The sequence below is a fragment of the Condylura cristata genome, unplaced genomic scaffold (assembly GCF_000260355.1).
Source record: "Condylura cristata isolate star-nosed mole 26May11 unplaced genomic scaffold, ConCri1.0 scaffold00009, whole genome shotgun sequence".
NCBI classification, from domain to species: domain Eukaryota; kingdom Metazoa; phylum Chordata; class Mammalia; order Eulipotyphla; family Talpidae; genus Condylura; species Condylura cristata.
The window spans coordinates 38,957,455-38,978,317 of record NW_004567110.1 but is presented as its reverse complement, the minus strand read 5'-3'; the positions used below and the strand labels follow the sequence as shown (position 1 = coordinate 38,978,317).

General features: G+C 39.6%; 1 protein-coding gene and 1 pseudogene across 1 annotated transcript in view; one reads left to right on the top strand and one right to left on the bottom strand.

The window, feature by feature from the left end:
* The window catches only part of ZNF704 (zinc finger protein 704), a 130,644-nt gene that overhangs the window by 70,289 nt on the left and 39,492 nt on the right, over positions 1-20,863 (bottom strand). The gene's annotated exons all lie outside the window — the stretch shown is intronic.
* Positions 7,863-10,794, top strand: LOC105853420 (annotated as a pseudogene).

Sequence of the window (20,863 nt, the reverse complement as noted above, 5' to 3'; positions counted from 1 at the left end):
GTAATTTATTACATAGTAATACACAGCTAATCCACCATAAAGTATATGATTACTTGGATTTTCTCAGTGGATTCATTTTTTTAGTGCCCAGTTTTCCTAAAATTGCTGGCCTTTTTAAAGAATCTTATGGAACATGTTAAGAGTTTTTTCAAAAAGCCTACATCTGCTAAATTTATTATATGGAAACCTACCCATGTTTTCATTATCTTTTTCTTTTTTTGAATTTATACTGTCTTATCTCCCCATATGCCTAATTCTTGTTAGTTGAGTAATGGACATAGTATGTGAAAACATGTAAACATAACTTGAGATCTTGATGACATTCTCTATCTTGAAAAATGTTTTATTATTGGCAGGTTTAGAAATCAGCAATCTGAGATCACCTTGATCCAATCTCAAGGATTAAAAATGACTGCAGGGCCCTCCCTGGTGGCGTAGCGGGTTAAAGCACAGCACTAAAAAGCTAAAGCCGCTTCCGCATGAGTTTGATTCCCGCCAGCCCCGGAGGTGACCACATGGCGTGGCAGACCTCTCCTGACCCGCCCGCTGCTCCCCTCAGCAGTGTACTTCGTCGATCTGCCTTTTCTGCTCCCCACTCTGTCTCTGGCGAAGCCTCTTGCTGCCCCTGAGCCTCTGAAGTGTACCCTAATTCTGTATGCACAAATAAATAAATCTTTAAAAAAAAAATAAAATGACTGTAGGACCCTCCCTGGTGGTGTAACGGGTTAGGATGCAGCACTGCAAGCTATACACAGCCGCTTCAGTGCAAGTTCAATCCCAACCCCGAGGATTGCCTGCTGCTCCTCTCATTAATGTACTTCATTGACCTGCCTGCTCTGCTCCCACTGGAAGCCATTCAGTATATGAATCTAAAAACTTTATTCCCCTTTTCTTCCCAGCATTGGTGGGTTCTGGAATCCAAGATTTATTCCTCTATTCTATAGGGCTGTCAAAAATTGTGCTCATTTTCTCATTTAAATCTTCTAAGGATCAGCAGACATCTGAGTGACCTCTCAGTGAAATTTAACTCTCTAGGTTTTCTTCATTTTTCATACTGTTTCCATAATTCTGATTTGTAAAGTCTCCATTCCCTCTCAGCAATTCCTTGTAGCACACTGTGTCCAGCTTTTATTGTTCTCAGTGGCAGTGCTGGTTTTAAGTTTTAATCCTTACAAGAAGTGGAAGTTCTTGTATTGTTTCATTAGCTAATCTCAAACTGTAGTTAGCTCATAAAACAAAAACCATATGCATATTTTTAAAAACTAAGAGTCTGATACATCACTTCATCAAACCACCCTCCTATGCTGGGAACCAGGATTCCTGAAATGAAGTTGGGGAAAACTGTCAATCTCCTTCTTTGTGAAAAAGCTGCTAGTCAGAGAATATGGTGGGAAAAACAAACAAACAAATACAAAACCACAATCTATTGATAGAAATAGTTTATAGAGAATATTAAGCAAATTCCTCAAAGTCCTCTTATAGACAGATTGTTCATTAATCCTCACATTTAACCTGCAGAAAGGGGCTTTGAGCTCTTGGAGAACCCACAGCCATGTCACAGAGACACTCAACCCTTGCCTATGGGTCACTGGGAATATCCCACACTCTTTTCTGGATTGTTTGATACATTGCAATTATCTTGGAAAGTCCACGTACAGGTTGGTTCCTAAATAACAGAAAAAGTGTTTCAAACACAAAGGAAATCAAGTTTTTAAGTAGTATGACACTGATCAGAATTAAATTTCTAGCATAAACTCAAACAAGATACCCTAGAGCTTAAAAATGTCTAGTCATTTTGATTACAAATGGAAGAAACAAATTCCTAAATGTAGCAATGACATTTGAAAAGTGATATTTTTAAAGTATATACTGCAGACAAAACTTTATTTCCTCTAAATACAGTTTAAGTTTGTCTAGAAGGACTCATCACAATGCCTTTACAAGTTTTACAATGTGCTTACATGCTAGTTACTGGCATGTTTTTTTACAGGAATTACAGCATTATAGAATTGTATGTCAGAGTTACAGATTGGGATTCAAATGTTCCAGGTAGATTACTTGTTGATTAGATTTTTACCACCATCACTATCCATTGGCCGCTACCTACTAACTGAAGCTGGCCCTTCGTTTAAGGGAGACAAAGTATCTAATTAACCATATTGAGTTCAAATTTCTCAATTATCTCTACCACGTTTCGCATTTGTTTATCCTTCTAAGTCTCCCACAAATTGCTTATTCCTCCTACCTCCTCTGTACACACATCTCCCTAATTTCAAGAACCATCAGTGGTTTTTGGCTGCTTAGCCTGGTCTTTCAGGTTTCCAAGAGTTAGCCTACCTGCTTAAATCACTCCCCTGTACTCTTCAAATAAACTTCCATCTTTTATAAACCAAACATATGATGCTTAGTTTGCTTTTGTGATTCTCTTTGAGCTTAGATGTTCTCCTTTCTCCCATGATTTGATTATTAAATAGCTCTCTTATTTATAAGGCTCTAACAATATCTTCGCTCACGTATCTATCAAAACAGATCCATGCTTGCCATTGATTTTTTTGAAGTTAAACTTTATTCATGGTTTAGAATGCAAATATTCAAAACACATCCTATATGAGCTTTCATTTTATCAGTGGTGTGGCAAACCAGGGACAGGCTTTTCATAATCTTCTAAAGTACTACACACACATCCCATGCACTACAAAGGTATTTAATATAAATATAATTAATCTAGTGTCAAATTAAATAAAGAAGTTGCACTGAACTGTGAGGAGACTTTCAGTCCAGGAATTACCATTTGCTTCTCTTTTTACCAATGAGTTGCCCAGATGATAAAACAGAAAGGTCAAAACTCATTTTGGTAGTGACTGGGTCCTGGTGGATTATTTCCTTCCTTGGGTTATAAAAGGAAATAAAATGGCACACTCTTTTATGTTAATTATGGGTTCCTGATTTCATGGCTTCATGCTTTGAGGATTAAATATACAGACTCTGTGTGTGTGTAAAACATATTTGAACAAAATCGGTAACTTTTTCCTAGGCAGCTCAAGCAGATAATTCTTTTAGATGCAACACGCACAAATGTTGGCTTAGTACTTATGCTTGACAGAGAGAAAGAAAACGTAAACAGGAAAGAAGGAATTTTAGTTCAGTAGATTAACCAAGGAAAACATTAACTGTCCTTTGAAATACAATCCACAGTCTATTTTGCTGCCATAAGGTCAACAGAATTATCCTGTGGTTTCCTGCCTAGTTGATAAACTCCTTCAGTTAAAAGATTGCTTCTTTCCTTTCAAAGGGACTGTGTAATCACATGCTATTCCAATGGGCAGCTTTTAATCTTTTTTTCCAGTACATTTTTTCCAATGTATAAAATCTATTTTGATGAAATAGCAAAAATACAAATTTCTACTCTGAAGTTCAGAGGCCTTAGAAATTTGTTAACCCTTATTTAAATGTTACAGTTTCCATAGTAATGGTCCTTTACTATGCTGTCCATGAAATTACTAGGGGATTTAAAGATGAATACTGGGCCTCCCTGCTGGCACAGGGGTTAGAGTCTCAGTGCCATCAAGTGCTCAGTGGCTATCACGAGCCACTGCAACATGAGTTTGATCCCTGGCCAGGGAGTTGACCCACACAATGCAGCAGACCTCTCCTGTCTTGTCCACTGCCTCCCTCTCAGTATATTTCAGTCGATCCACCTGTTCTACTCCCCACTCTGCCTCTGGTGAATCTTCTCACCCTCTGCACCTCTGGCCTATACCCCAGTTCTTGTATGCATAAATAAGTCATGAGAATAGTGAAATATGGCTCTCAACTAAGAAAAAGAGATTTTCATGACAAAACCAACTTTTAGGCTGAGAGAGGGAACTCTTTCACACTTGAAATGCTAGTCTGAATGGGATGTGTTGTAGGTGTAAAATAAATGCCAGGGTTTAAAGACTAGTTTTGAAAAAAATATTCTAAAATATCTCAATAATTTAAAAATGTTAATGACATTGAAATGATAATCTTTCGGACATGTGTTAGATAAAATATATTATAAAAGTTCATTTTACTTGTTACTTGTTTCTCTATACTTTTTTTTTTTTTTAAGATTTATTTATGTATACAGAACTGGGGAATAGGCCAGAAGTGCAGGGGCAGTGAGAGGATTCACCAGAAACAGCAGGGCTACTGAAGGAGTACACTGCTGAGGGGAACAGTGGGTGGGTCAGGAGAGGTCTGCCGTGCCATGTGGGTCACCTCCGGGGCGGGGATAGAACTTATGCTGAAATGCTTTAGCTTCTTAGTGCTGTGCTTTAACCCGCTGCACCACCAGGGAGGGCCCTGTTTCTCTATACTTTTAAAGTGGCTACTTCAAGTTACATTTGTGTCTCACAACAATTTTTTTTTTGACTGTGTTCTTCTAAGCCACTGAAGTAGCACTGAAGAAGTACTTCATTGACTTACCTCCTATGGCCATGATAGAATTAATGCAACTCCCCAAGGTACTGCTTGAAGGTAACTTAATCACAAGGAACATGAAGCCAAATATGTCAAAAATACCTACTCACATCATTAAATATAGTCTCTCCTGTTGCAGAATGTAATCATTTAGGGCTTGGGGACTTTTGAATCATGGAAAAATACAAATATCCATTCAAGAAATCTTCTTGTCATCTCTGCTACATTTGTTATGATCTAATCTGGCTGCAATTTAGTGCATGACAATTTTATCACAATCTATAAATTCACTCAACTGGCACAAATATACTTATTTATACAGAGCCAGGGAAAGGGTGATCTTTGCTTAAAATAATATGCTTAACTAATGGGCCATTCCTTTTACACTGGGGAGACTGGCGGTAATGGGAAGACACACATGAACTAACCAACATTAAATATTCAAGTAGTTAATTACATGGTTTATTTAAACTAGAGGATAAACAGATGTGTCTTCATTTCTGATTGTTCCTCAAGCTTAGCAGTAGCTAAATTTTTAATTTACTCCCTTGTACTAGTATAATGATTTAAAAAGAATTCATAGCAGGAGTGTAAAGGATCAGATAAAAAAAAAAGCAATTATAGTAAAGTAAAAACAAAAATCAACTAGCAACAATAAACCAGAGACAGTCTACAGGAGGAGAGGGGAATAGGATCAAAACAGGGGTGGGAAGAGCACACGGGTGATGGCATATGGGTGAAGTGGTGGTGGGAAGGCCACAGAGATGACAACTGAGATGAGAAAATATATAGAATGAAGATATAAAAAAAAATAAAGGAATTCAAAATGATATAAAATAAAGAGAAACAACACTTGTATGTGTTGGGGAACTCTATTTTAAAGAAATCCATGGTCAGTTATTTAGAAAAGCAAGTTCAACTGGAATAATTACCTTTTTAATATGTTAAGTTTAGAATAAAAGAAGTCTTTTTTTTTTTAAAGACGACCCATCTCTTCTATTTGTATATAATGTAGCATTCTATATAGGTATATCAAGTATCAATCTCAATGTATTGATATAAAAATTATAATTTGTACCTCTTTTCAGAGTCTCTATAGGTTTTAAAGCAGTGCTATACATTATTGTTGATGATAGTCCCTAATTATGCAATGTTATTGATAATATCTAGAACACTAAGCTTTAAGGATAGTCAAGGCTAAAAAGAGAAATTTTAATTCAAGGATTCTCTCAAGCATAGAATTCTTTAGGTTTGGTTATTAGGCTTGTGGCAATTATGCAGCAAAATCAAGCCCTGGAAAAATGCTCTAAAGGGAAATTTAGCTACAGGTGAAAACAACAGCTTCTTGGAGAAATAACATTATACATGTTAATAATGTTTGGTGTCTTAATACCTTAATAGTCTAAGTACCTCAAAGTTTTAAATGAGAGATATGCCAAACTTATACTCAGTAAGAACCCCTATGAAACCTGCATTCAATTTTGTTATAAAGGAGTATCACAACAGTAGGGATTCTTATATATGTGTAGCCATTTTAAAAAATCACTTTGCAATTCTTCTTTGTATAATTTTGGAAGTATTTTCACATCCTAGAAAACCAGTAACTGTACATGGGCAAAGTGAAATTCCATACATCAGATTATAGTTGGAAAATGTTGACCTTCAAAATGAAGTTCAACACAAGCTCAGAACCAAGCAGATTTAAAAGCAGAGTACACAGAGTAGAAATAAGCAGGACCCTGTGAAAGATAAGAAAAACAGCAAACTCATCTCAGTAATTCTTAGCTGATTAAATATATTTCTATCAAGGGAAAGTAAATTTAATTTCCTAGTACAGCTCAGAGTTTCTCAGGACTATTGTGAGGACTGCAAAATGGTACAATGATTTGGAGTACTGTGACAATTTCTTATGAAATTAAACAAGAATCTACTTTATACTCCTAGGTATTTACTCAAGAGAGATATACGCTCACAAAAGAATGTTCCCAGGATCGTTGCAAAAGATTAAATGAGATCATGTATGTGAAAGTTTACACAGAGCCATATATGTGGGAGGAATTTATTAAATAATATTTTATCTCCTTATTTTTTATATAATAGAAAGAATATTGGATTTTGATAGGACAGACTTGCATTTAGGTCCTGGCTCTACTATTCACCTGTTATATTCATTCACTCAATTGTTTTCAGCCTCTTCTCTGCTAAGTCACCTTCTTAGATACTGGGGGAAAGGATGTTGCTAATACAGTGGGTTAGGTCTACAGGCTATGAGGAAACTTGTGAGATCCTCCCAAGTTCTTTACAGGTGCAATGGTAACACTAGACAGCAGAGGCAGAGTTTTTTGGAAATCAGTGGGGGTGCTGTGAGAGAGTGCTTAGGACTTAGTGCTAGAAGGGGCACTCAACTCAGTCCATGGAAATAAGGCAACTGGTTGCAGGTATGGGTCAGAGAAGGCTTTCTGGAGGACTACTTAAATGTAAATGCAGAGTGCTCCAGGCAAAATGTCCTCACAAATTCACTATGTTATTAGGAAGATAAAATAAGATATAGTTGTGAAAGTCCTATTAAGTCCATAAAATCCATTGTAAAACAAAGCAATACTATTTCTACTTTAAAGGCAATAGAACTAAAATAGAAAACCATTAGATAATCCTGAATCCAGTTTATACTTTATAACAATATGCCGTGTTTATAACACATGTGCTTAATCTGGGTTTTCCACATCTGTTCCTAGATCCCAATTTCTAGTTTTCTGCTTGAAAGAACTGGGTAACTGAATAAATTGCTTTTAACTATATGAAGCCAATTTTGTCCTCTAGTCAAGTTTCTAGGATTTGCTAAATTCAGTCTTTGTGGTAGCTCTTTGACAGGCCACATTGGCTTCTAAAGCATGAAACAAGCTTTTGAAACAACCCAAATTCTTGTTATTCTGGAACTCTTCTTTCCCCTATTTAATTGGAAGTCTCTATTTATGGGACTTAACTACAGTTTAGACCGCAAATAATGAGAACTATAAAGTGGTACAAAAAAATACTAGCTCTACTGGAAAACTCTTGATCTGCATTTGCTTTGTTTTCTATCCTACACCAATGTCAGAAAGATATGAGAGTAGGAAGTGGGACTGGACATAAGGGCTTAGAAAATTATTCTTCCCAAGTACTGCGGCATAAAACTGAACTTGGATAAAGGGCGTCATTAGGGAAATACAGACTCTTTCAGCTCATCTTCATTCTACAGTGTCCATTTAGGCTAACTGAAGGCCTTCTGATTACATCAGCAGTTGTGATGAGAGTCACTCCAACCACATGAACCTTGAACCATTTAAGTAGATTTGGGAAAAATGTTAAAAGTACCCGATTTTCACCCTCTCGCTCCTTCCCTCTGCCATAGTGTTTGGTGCAATCGCCCCTTCCCTGATATGTCTTCTCACAAGACTTTCAGGATCCATTGATTCCTAACCAAGAAACAAAAACAGAACCGTCCCATTCCCCAGTGGATTCGGATGAAAACTGGTAATAAAATCAGGTACAATTCCAAGAGGAGACACTGGAGGAGAACCAAGCTGGATCTGTAAGGATTTGCATGGAGATGGCACACATATTTATGCTGTATTGATATCAGCAGTATTGACCATGTCACTGAAAATGTCACTGTTTGTGGAAATATAATAAATATGTGAGCTGTTGAAAAAAAGTACCCAATTTTCTTCTTGGGAGGTTGCAGTAGTTGTTAAATAGCACAATACTATCCATAATGGCAAAGGTTTATGTAAATGTTATTCCCCATCTTTAGAAAAATCGGATGTTAGAGATGGTGCATGATTTGTCAGAAAAGAGGGATTATGATAGAGATGTCCCTTCCAAACATAATACAGTCATAGGTTTAGAAACACAAGTGTTGGTATATCCAACAAGAGTTGGCCCCCTGCAAAGTATAAAGAAGCCCTCTCCCTAATTTGGATATACTCATGTATGCTCCCACGTGAACAGGGATACTGTGTTTGCTGATTTAATAAAAACCTTGGAAGTTTTCCTTGGAAAGGACAGCTGATCTATAATAGAAGTTGCCTAAAGCATTTAGGTTAAGGGTTTCATCCAGTTTTCCCAGCCTCAGCATCAATGCTTAAACTTACGGGCAACCAGACTTCTGACCTTAGAATTCTAACTCCCAGGTTCCCACACACCCTTGCACCTAAACCAAAACATTAGCAACACCCTTTCCTTTTAAAACTACTATACAAAATCCTTATCTTAGATTGGAGCAAATGACAGAAGAATCGGTAATGATGGCAGGAAATGGAAAAGGCAATTTGTTCTTGGGTGGGAAGAGAAGAGTAGGAGGAGAAAATTCTGGAGAGAGAAGGACTGAGACAGGGGACATGCTTAGAATCAGGAAAGTCACCACACTTTGGGAGGAATTTAAGGAAGGAAACGAAACATGGGGGCATAGGAAGGAAGTTGACTAGTTTGAAAATGTTTTCTCCAGCTTCTAGGCCTCCAGGATCCATGGCCTCGGCCTGTGTTGTGGAGAGTACAGAAATTCTTCTAAACCATGGTCCATTTAACAAATATCTGCTCAACACCTAAGTATTACAGTCATTATTTTTAGTGCTGGTGGATTCAACTGTGAACAAACAAACAGAAACAAAATCCTCGCTCTTATGGAACCTAGACTCTGTGGGAAGGCTAAGGCAGTGAGTGGTTTCTAGGCTTATCACCCAATGTGTGAGTTATGGGATCAAGTCCCTTGACCATGAAAGAATGTTCTCATCTACTTTTGAAGGACTACCCAATTATAGCCCTCTTCAAATGACAAAGGCATACCCCTACAGTAGATTATAAACCCTGTGAGGTCAAAAACCCCAAACTGTATTTTTATTACTTAATATTCTATATCTTTTTAAATGTAAATTTATTTTCTGGAGACATTTTAATTTAAACTTCAGGAAAAATATTTTTTTCCTATTTAATTGTTTAACATGCAGAAAGAAAACAAATGCCTGGTTCACAGTTAGTATTTAATAAATGTGTAGTTAACATTCAGCAAATATCTTCTGAGGACAACTGGCACTCTGGATAGTAGCAACAGAACACCTATGTCCTGGGGAGTGTCAGTAACTGACCCAGCAGATGGCCCTTCCTGTTGCTCTCCTTCCTTCCTTTTTTAACAGAGGTAATTTTTCCAAGTTTGAATTTAGCCAATCTGGATTCTTCCAGGTATGCAGATCTCTTCGCACTTGCGCAGTATCAACACTCTGAGAGTGTTCACTCTTAACAGAATCACTTAAATTTTGACTTGAATTAGTCCAGTGTTCTGGAGCTTCACCTCAAGTCAAGAACTGTGGACAAGGTAGTTCATGCCAGGAGTCTAGGGCCCTCTTTCCTGCTCAGCTAAAGTGACAATCCTTCTCAACAATCCCCTTCATGCAGAGGCGTACCTGTTCAATAGTTAGCCTGGGAAATGACACTCGGGGTCACTCAGTTTAATCCAATCTACTCCTAGAAGTGGTAAGAAGTGTTAAGTGGCGAGGAATTAGAGGTATTATTTCTCACTTTCACTAATTCAGGTGCTGGGATCTCATATTCTAAGGCAATACTGCCCAATAGAAATACATATATCATTTTGAAATAAAAGACACGTGTCATTTTGAATTCTCTAGTAGCCATATTAAATAAAAGGAAAGGAGAAATTAGTTTTTATAATGTATTTTATTCAGCACATGTGGAAAACAGTACCATTTCCATATGTAATCAATATAAAGATTTATTAACCAGCCATTTTCTATTCTTCTTGCTATGCAAAAATCCACTGTGCATTTTAAACTGAAAGCACATGTCAATTCTGACCAGCCATGTCCCAGTGCTTAATGGCCACATAAGGCTGTGGTGATTCTGAACCACACAGCTCTAACGAGCTTAGTGAAATGTTTGAGGACATCACAAGATGGATGCTTCAAGTCAATCCGTTTGCATAAAGAACAACTTAGGAAAAATAAAAAGATATATATGAACAACTAGCTGTAATCCATTTTTCCAAGGAAATGTCTATTCTTGGGACAAAATTACCAACTTTGCTTTAAAAAATCAAGTAAATGAGCAAACCCTTGCACTCTTGTAGCCACTAAAATCTTAATATCTGAACACATTTAAGAAGTGGCAAAGATGAGGAAATGTTTAAACTTTCACTGGCAATCACGTTTCAGGATCACATGGAAAGGTGGAGCGGGCTACAGGATGGCCACGGTGATGGCTGGGCTCATGCCAGAACTGACTCCCTCACTCAGGCAGTTGCTTCTTCCCTGGCCTTTGGCAGCGGTAGATCAAGGGTCCTATGAAGAGGCACAGACATAGACTGCATCTTGGTTTCCAGGCTGAGGCCATGATGTTTCAGTCAGCCTACATAGACACTAACATTTGTCCATTGAATGAATGTTTAATTTTTAGTTGAAACTGCAGACTGACTGCTGGGCCCTCCCTAGTGGTGTCACGGGTTAAAGCACAGCACTGCAAAGCTAACTTCAGCCACTGCACCTTTGATTCGATCCCCAGCCAGGGGGGTGACCCACATGGTGCAGCAGACTGCTCCTGTCTCCAACGCTGCTTCCCCCCTCTCCCCCAGCAGTGTACTTTCTCAGTCAACCTGTTCTGCTCCCCATGCTGTCTCTGGTGAGTCCTCTCACTGCCCCTGCAACCCTGGCCTTGCACCCTAGTTCTTGTGTGCATAAATAAATAAATCTTTTTAAAAATATATATAATATTCATTTTTACATCATTTTGTTCCTTTTTCAATCCCTGTGGGCTTCCCATCACCAAATCACCCATGTGCTATCATCACAGTCCAATGCATTTCCCTCCTCCCACCGTTTTTGATCTCATTCCCCGTTCCACCCCCATAAATTGTCTCTGGTATATAATTGTTCATTGTTATTATTATTTTCTCCCCTGTTCCTTTATACTCCTGCTATGAGTGAAACCATCCGGTATTTTCCCTTTTCTTTCTGGCTTTAAATAAATAAATCTTAAAAAAAAAAAAAAAAAAAGAGGGCCCTCGCTGGTGGCGCAGCGGGTTAAAGCACTGCACTAAGAAGCTTAAGCCACTTCCGCATGAGTTCGAGTCCCGCCTGCCTGCCCCGGAGGAGAACCACATGGCGCAGCAGACCTCTCCTGACCTGCCCACTGCTCCCCTCAGCAGTGTACTTCATCAATCTGCCTGTTCTGCTCCCCACTCTGTCTCTGGTGAATCCTCTCACCCTCCACATCTCTGGCCTGTACCCCAGTTCTGTACGAATAAATAAATAAATAAATCTTTTTAAAAAATTTAAAAAAAAAAAGAGACTACATACTAACTGCAAATTATGAGGCCAGCATTATTGTGGTAGCTACAAGCTGTCTACCCCATATTACTTGTATTATTATCCAAGTATCTAAAATGAATACAATAAAAATTAATGTACAAACAACAATGATTACTAGTAGTTCTCTGTCCTTTGCATTATTCTCAATCAGTGGAATCTAAAAGTACACAGAAAGACTCAGGAAGTTGCCTGATGCTCAAGGGTGGTCTTTTGGTGTCACTAGTTACCAAACCCACTGTTCCTGCTCTCAATCAAATGGTATCGCCCACTGTTAGCCAGGGTCCTCCAGAGAGGGGATCCTCCCCCTGCTTCTTGGTATTCTGTTAATGATCTCTAGTTAAGAAACATTGGGATTTCGCAACAACTGCATGCTGAGTTTAATTGTTCACTACTAATTCATTCAACATAAATGATTTCATTACATAACATGCACTGGCTACTTGGCAGTATTTCCTCAGGCATAATAAGCTTTTACCATTAAAAACCAAATCATTGTTAATTTGCAAAACTGTCATTTTATGCCCACTACCAAGAAAAAACAAAGTGAGATAAAGTAAACATTTATCAAGGAATTGGACCCAAACAATTCAAGCCAGCTCTCTCCACCCCCCTCGCAGCAATCTGATTTGCAAGCTGAGGCTTCAAAATACTGTATATTTTATTTAATTGCTGAAGGCAAGCAAACAGTAGGCGGTCTGGTATTCTTTGTTTATTTTTTTTAAGCTGAGCTCTTTAGGGTGCTGGCCTGCTCTGCTTTTGTGGAAGACTAAAAAACAATCTTTTAAAGTTAGCATTTTCAAGCTGGTCTACTAATCCTGCCAACTCCAGTCCTTTGTAGTCACAATGAGAGTAAACAGGTAGGAAAGAGAAAAAAAGCTGCCTAGGTGAACAAGTGGAAAGTAGTCAAGTTTTAACTCTGGCTGGTAGACAGTAAAATTCTCCTGTATTTCCCAGCAAACACAGGCAAAGCAGCACTTTTCCCCCTACCTCTTATAAACAATCTGTGTTTAAAACAGGCATACACAATGCTTTCTTCCAAACCTCTAAATGCTGGCCATTGTTATGTGCTTAATTATACTCCTAAAGAGTAAAGAGGAGAAACAGCCAGCTAGGCCATGACTATATATATATATTTTTTAAAGGATTATTTATTTATTTATGCATACAGAACTGGGGTAGAGGCCAGAGGTGCAGTGGCAGTGAGAGGAGTCACCAGAGACAGAGCGGGGAGCAGAACAGGCTGACTGATGAAGTACACTGCTGAAGGGATCAGCGGGCGGGTCAGGAGAGGTCTGCTGTGCCATGTGGGGTCTGCTGTGTCCCCTCCAGGGTGGGGATCCAACTCATGCTGAAGTGGCTTTAGCTTCTTAGTGCTGTGCTTTAACCTTGCCAAACTGCTATGCCACCAGGGAGGGCCCGTGACTACTTTTTGATCTATACATCTTGGCCGAAGATATATATGAGTGCAAAATAAACCTATTCAGGCTCCATTTTCCAATTTTCTATCCTCTTCCAGTCAGGCTAGCCTGCGGCTAGAGGTGTGGCTGAGCCAGCTCGCCCCTTCCCGCTGGAGGTGGCAAGGAGTAGTCAGCACACACCAGTGGCATTCATCAGGAAACAATCTTCCTGCCCACCCGGCACTATATTTAGAGCCATGTCTTGGCATGGAAACTTATATTTCTGGGCTTTCTGCCACTCAGACAAACATGCACACACACAAGTGAGTGCACAAGCACAAGCACACACACACACACACACACACACACGCACATACACAGACAAGAAAAACTGGTTTGGTTCCAGTTCTGAACGCAAACAATAAGTGTTAAATATGCCCTTCCCCATTGATGAGTTTCTGTGTTTAACATCACTCCTTAACAGCAGTGAGCACTAGCTGTGGCTCTGAAGAATGCTTTTTTCTCCTAGTTCTAATGAGTAAAATGTGTTCCATTCTCTAAGGGGCTATTTTGCAAAGAAGGAAGCAATAAAGCAAACTTCTATGAAAGGGACAGAATGTTTTGAAATTTTGTAAGTAATATTCTCCCGCCTGGGAGTGGTGACTTTCCCAAATATGTGGCAGCCTCGGAGAAAAGTTAAGTCCCAAGGTTTGCTGCAGAGTGGATGGAAAAAGAACATGTCAATGCTAAATCATCAGGCCTCTCCCACCCTCAAATGCAAGCTCATAGAGAAACAACTCCCCCAAATTTCGTTGTTTAGCCACAAGGACAACTGGAACTCAGGAATAGCAGGTTTTGCCCAAGGACAAGGGGCACTGGCTGAGGCCGCAAGGCAGACACCTTGGGGCAGTGGCTACAAGTCTTAGGTGGACTCCCGAACTGGAAGGCTGCAGCGTCAGACCTGAGCAAAGCAAACGTGCCTCCTATCCACTCCCAAGCCTATAACTTTCATACTTTTTCCTTAACATCAATTAAGTTCTACATTTCCTTTAGTTTAAAATCCTCCTTAGAAATTTAGTAGTAACAGGCCCTCCCTGGTCATATAGCGGGTTAAAGCACAGCACTAAGAAGCTAAAGCCACTTCAGCATGAGTTCCATCCCTGCCCCGGAGGTGATCCACATGGAGTGGCAGACTTCTGACCCACCTGCTGCTCCCCTCAGCAGTGTACTTCATCAGCCTGCCTGTTTTGCTCCCCACTCTGTCTCTGGTGACTCCTCTCGCCACCCCTGCATCTCTGGACTGTACCCCAGTTCTGTATGCATAAATAAAGCTTAAAAAAAGAAATTTAGTAGTACAGGACAGCTAGAGACGTTCATGAAAGAAATAGCTGGCAGGACAAGCCATTTAGGGGTTTGGGTAAGTTCTTCCACACTGGCACATAGCGTCACCTGTAACTAATTTAACAAGTCTATAAAAGAAAAAAATCAGCAACATTGCAAGCCCTTCTCCCAAGCTAAGTTAATATTATAACACAAGTATCAAAATAAGTATTAAATCAGGGGGGAAAGTCCTCCTCGCAATGTCTTAGAAATACCAAATGAAGAAATACCAAATGAACGTGGATGCAAAGTAACTTCACCTGACATGTATTGAGAATACTTATGAAAGTGGCAGGCTAGTTCTGCAGGATACCTGCTCTAGCTTGGGGTTGGAGAAATGGATAAATGCACAGGAAAGCGCCTCACTGCCAAATTGAAACATACTCTCAGGGTTCGGGTCTTTGGAGTTGTGAGGACGGCTTTCCTTCCAGGCTTTGAGTGGGTATACAAGCCCTCTCCTCTGGAGCTAGGCACAGCTGCGCTATTTTCTTGGGTGAGTGGAATGTGGGGGACATGACTCCCGTCACCTATCTGATACTGATGACAGGTCTTCTGTGCTCTCTTCCTTGCCACATTTCTCTGAACACAAGATCAACACAAAATATAAGGCAGAGATAAACCTTTGTTGCTTAAATGCAGTGAGACTATTGGGTTGATGATCACCTAATCAAACTTAGCTTAATCCAAGCAACATAGCTAATTAGTAAGAAATTAGTAATAGTTATTGGAAGTTGTATAAAATTCCATCACAGCTTCTGGTGTCAGGAAGGCACTCAGGTCTATCCTTAAAAGGTTCCCCATCCAAACACAACTGAAGATTTCCATCCAATTGATTTCTAGGATATTCCCTAGCATGTCAAATGAATGCAAAGTAAAGAAAACACTTAAGAAAAACAAAACAAGAATGGGTCCAGCTGAGAAAAGCAGTTATCACAACTGAAGAAAAGAAGTGATCCAGTCACTAAAATCACGATTTTCATGGGCTCAACTCTAGAGATTCAGATTTACTTGGCTCCAAGAACAATCCAAGCATCATATTGATATCCAGTCTCCATCTTTCCCTCTCACCCATCAGTGACTTGGGTGTCCAGTCAGATTTGAGAATCACAATTTCAGTACACTGGCCTCTATCATTAACAAAGTCAGTACTTAAATATAGGAGAAAGGAAACGTACACACAAAAGTACCCCAAAATAGCATGTTCATGTTTCATGAAACAAGTGTCCTTAGACTTGGGATGCCAGTTTCTACAGGGTCCACCAAAAGAAGATCTTCCCAACTCATGGTGTGCAGATCACCCCATTCTCTTACTCTACCCTGTGAGTAACTCGAGGCAACAGCAGTAATGCCAACACTGTAAGGGCGGACTGCCCAGAGTCAGTTGTGCCGAACTCCTATCGGTGTGAGCTCAACTACAGATCACAAAGTTGGCAGGCCCCAGCACTACAAATGTAAGGAGTCTATCAGCAGAGAACACACTGTACTGCATGAGAAGCCCAAATGCTTTGGTTACCAGCAGAAATATATGAGCACATTGATATCCCCACTTCTCTCAGAACAATCAAAGTTTCTTTGCATTTAGTAATCTGAACACATGGATTTCCATTATGACGATGTTACCTACCATTCATTCTCATTGCTTACAATGCACTAGGAATAGTGTTAGGTATTTTAAGACAGTTTCCTCTTATCATCACATCAACCTTATGGGGCAATTATCATCACTGGCACTTTATGTATGAGGCCATTGAAACTACAAGTCTCAGTGACCTGACCACTGTCACACAACTATGAACATCATGGAAGATGTTTGAAAATAAAGAGGTTCACACATTACCCCATGATGTGGAATGAAATTGAGGACAGGTGGTTTACAGTGATTTCTCTATTGCTCTTCCAATTGTATTAACATCAGTTCTTAGGAAATTGATTTAATCTAAACATTCTTTATTAGAGCTAGGTGATGTGTCAGTATTGACAAATATTCATTGAATAATCAGTTCTTTCAAATTCAAATTTTAACTTTAAAAATTTTTATTTTTATTTATTTATTTTGAGGTGTAGGCCAGAGGTGCGAGGTAGGGTGGGCGTGGGTGGTGGGGGGCAGTGAGAAGATTGACCAGAGACAGAGTGGGGAGCAGAACAGGTGGATCTACTGAAGCTGAGGGGAGCAGACAGGAGAGGTCTGCTGTGCCCTATGTGGTTAGCTTCCTGGCTGGGGATCAAACTCAGGCTGGAACCTTGATAATGCTAAGATTTACCCCTCGGTCACCAGGGAGACCCCAATTAAAAATTTTAAATTTAAAATTTGATTAATTTTGGAATCATTATAAGTAATTTATGTCTCTAATTTTAAACAATAACCACTCCTTCATCTACTGCACATATTATGGGGAGCAGGAAAAGCACAATCACTGGCCTGTCAGAGTGTACAGTCCAGCTGGGTTCACAGGCAATTAAAGAGCAAATTCAGTGTGCTAGGGACATGATGGGACAAGTACTATGCAGTCTTTCAAGGTGTTCAAGAGACAAAGAGTGGCCAGCTGCCATTCCACATACCTGAAGTAGACTGGGCTTTGCTTTCATAGTGGCAGCCAATTTAACAGAAACCCTCTTTGACTAAATTTGTCTTACTCTGGGTTTCTACTATAGCTGAATAAGCAACAGGTATCAATCTTACGTCACTTCAACAGATCTTCATTGTCACTTGAAGTATTGCCAGCTTCATGCATTAAGGTCTTCCTTCAGTTCACTGTAAAGCAATTGCTCAGCCAGTTACCAAATTATCAGTTATAGGAGAAGGCAAGCAGTAAAAGCTGGCTTTCAACCTGTTGAATTACTAAGCATAATTTGGACCTTTATTCTGCCTTGGTTTAAAAGATGAAATGAGCGAAGCACATTTTCCACCAAAAGACCTTTGTTAAGTGTCACATTTACTTAACTTTTGGACAGAACTGGAGGCCAGTGACAGCTAGTAATCCCACCTCATATTTTTAAAATTCAATACTGCCATTGTAGGTTTGTTTTTCAATGTAAATTCAGATACTAAAAAAGAACACAAAATACAATGATTTGCCTAGTATTTGCAAGATGACCATAATTACTAATGATAGAAAAATGAAAGGTATACTCTTTGCTAAGTTTTGTGCATGCTATCTAATTTAAAGTTCATAAAAAATTACGTTAGGCACCATTCCAATGCATTAATTCTAAATCACATTTGTCACCTCCTAATGCTTCAAATCAGGGTAGAGCTGATTTGGTAGCAATTTCTCTTTATGCATTACACATAAATTAATGCTGTACCCTTAAAATTCATGATGCTATGAGAACTAGATTTAGTATCCCTTTCTCACAAATAAAGAAACTGAGGTATAAAGAATTTAAGTAACTTCTCTAAGGTCATCTAACAGGTAAATGACAGCAAGCAAGGTTTTTCTGGCTCCAAAGTTCATGCTCTGAACTGGTACGTTATCACATGGTCACATCCCATCACATGGAAACAAAAGGTTTTAAAAACACCCATTCAGCACCAAGCATTTATTATGAGTTAGCTACCAATTAGTGTTGGGTAACAGATAAGTAGGAAAACTCTAATTAGGGACTATGAGTATCTGAGCAGTTAATTATGTTAACCTCACATACGACTGATGGATTCTAGAGCAACACCAGATCTAAGGCTGGGTTTTCTTTCAGGACAATATTTTTCACAGAGCTGTTTTTTCACTAGCTAAATATTTCATTCCAAGCCACTGTTTTTGGATAAGTGCTATTCACAACACTTTAGTATGACAGACTTCAAGAACACCACCACTGATCTTCCCTTTCTACTGTTCTGTGGCCTGCTTGTAACCAAAAAATATGGCAAAGATGATGGGATGTCACTTTTATGATTAGGTTACATACATTTATGACTTCTATCTTGCTAACAGACTCTCCATCTTGCAATCTTTGATGAAACAATCTGCTGTGTAGGGAGGCAAACATAGCAGGAAATTAAGAGTTGCTTCTGGTCAGCTGTCAGCTGGAAACTGATCCAACAAAACAAAAGTAAATGAATCCTGCCAACAACCACATACATCAACTTGTGAGGCGAGACCTCTCCAGTTGTGTTTCCAGATGAGATCCCAGTTCCCATCTTCAATGCGGCCTCATGAGAGATGCCCTAAGTAGTCAACCTTGCCAAGTGGTATCTGAGTTCCTGACCCACTTAAGTGCTGAGATGATACATGTGTTTTGTTTTATGATCCAAGTTTGTGATAATTTGCTGTGCAGTCATTGATAACTAAAACTTTTTAAGAAAAGATTAATTACTTTATGGTATACTCAAGTAATCCATACCAATAACTACAACTGTGACTTTAATCTCTTGGGTAGAGCATAAGAAAAATATCTATCACTTATTGAGCACCACTATGGGCCAGATCAGTATGAGTATAGTACTAAACTATGGCCATGTTCACTGAACAGCAATTAGTGTAAATTATTTCATATATAGAAATACGAAATGTGCATTCTATTTAAAACCTTTTGAATTTACCACTTTACTAGGCAATTACTTAGTCTTTCCTTCCTTTTTAAAAAAAGATTTATTTTATTTAGTTTTGTATACAAGATCTGGGGCATAAGCCAGAGGGGTGTGTGTGTTGGGGGGTGGGGGGGTGAGAGGATTCACCAGAGACAGAGTGGGGAGGAGAACAGATGGATTGACTTAAATACACTGCTGGAGGAAGCAGTGTGCAAGACAGGAGAAGTCTGCTATGCCATGTGGATTAGCTCCCTGGCTGGGGGAACTGAACTCAAGCTGCAGTGGCTGGGATAGCTAGATAGCATTGAGACTTAACCCCTATGCCACCAAAGAGGCCCTTAACTCCTCCTTCTTTATGTAAATGGAAACTTTTCTTCTAGAAAATGTTACTTCCTCTAGTCCCCAGCCACATTATTCTAGTGTGTCCTTTATCTCATATGACTCATTTCTCCACTCACAGGGACTGATCTGAGATTGAGTATCTCATTCAAGTTCAGCCAACACCCTTTCTCTGGGGTTTTGATTTAATTTTAAGCAGGGAAGAGTAATGCAGAGCCCCTCTTGAGTTCTACAGCTATGAGAGGCAAGCATGAAGCTTCAGTGGTCATATTTTTGGCTCTATGCAGGTAAACATTCTACACAAACAGGGAAGGACATGAATGTTCAGAAAGGAGGAGAGAAAGAGAGATGCTGGCTTCTTTGAGCCCCTGCTCCTGTAGCTTCTAAACACTAGTCGCACCCTTGTCTTTCTGGAACAGGGTGGTCCCTAGGAAAAAGGGAAGTTCTAGGTTCTCTGCCCCACCCAGGAGGAGGGTGAGGCTGAGCAGAGAAAAGCAGAGAGACGAGAAGGAATCTAGAGAAGAAGGTAGCAGGATGGAGAGCCAGAAGGGGACCTGAGGAAGCCACATGGAGCAGAAACCATGCTTGTTTCTTGGCCCTGGACTGGTTAAAAGAGATGCGGGTGAGAGACCCATGGGGAGGTTCACTATGGCAATGCTTATATTGATTTTGATTTTGCTCTTTTCCTCTCAGACTTGTCTGGCCATTTCTGACACTTTTCTTTGGGTCCCAGCCAGAAGGTGCTTCAGTCTTGTGGCGGGCTTTCAGGACTTGCTTTGGACCAATCCGTTTTGGGTTGACTTTTGCCCATGAGGGGATGGGTACCTTCAGGTGTTTGATTTAGAAATTACATTCTTTGTCTTTCGTATTGGATACGAACTGTATTAAAGTTTCTTTTCATTAAAGTCTTACATGTTTTGTCTTTTTGTGGCAGATAGCAGAACCTATTTGGAGCAGGCAGGTTTGGGGGTTCAGTGGTGCCCCTCTCCCTGCTCTGTAACATTTCCTTTATATCACCTCCTCTTGACATCTGAGCAAGCATAAACTTAAGATTTCGTCATTTCCATCAAGAGAAATTAATGTACCCATTACGATGTTTCACTATCTCAGGTTATCCTTTCCTATGTTTTTGAGGTTTTAAAATGTTTGGATCCCTCATACTTATTTACATATGATTGTTCTATTACTGAATACCACACCCAACTATTCGTTGCCAACATAAAGTTCAAAAGAGTAAGACAGGCCCTCCCTGGTGGCGCAGCGGGTTAAAATACTGCACTAAGAAGCTAAAGCCACTTCTGCATGAGTTCGATCCCCACCTGCCCTGGAGGTGACCAGATGGCATGGCAGACCTCTCTCTCCTGACCCGCCCGCTGCTCCCCTCAGCAGTGTACTTCATCGATCTGCCTGTTCTGCTCCCC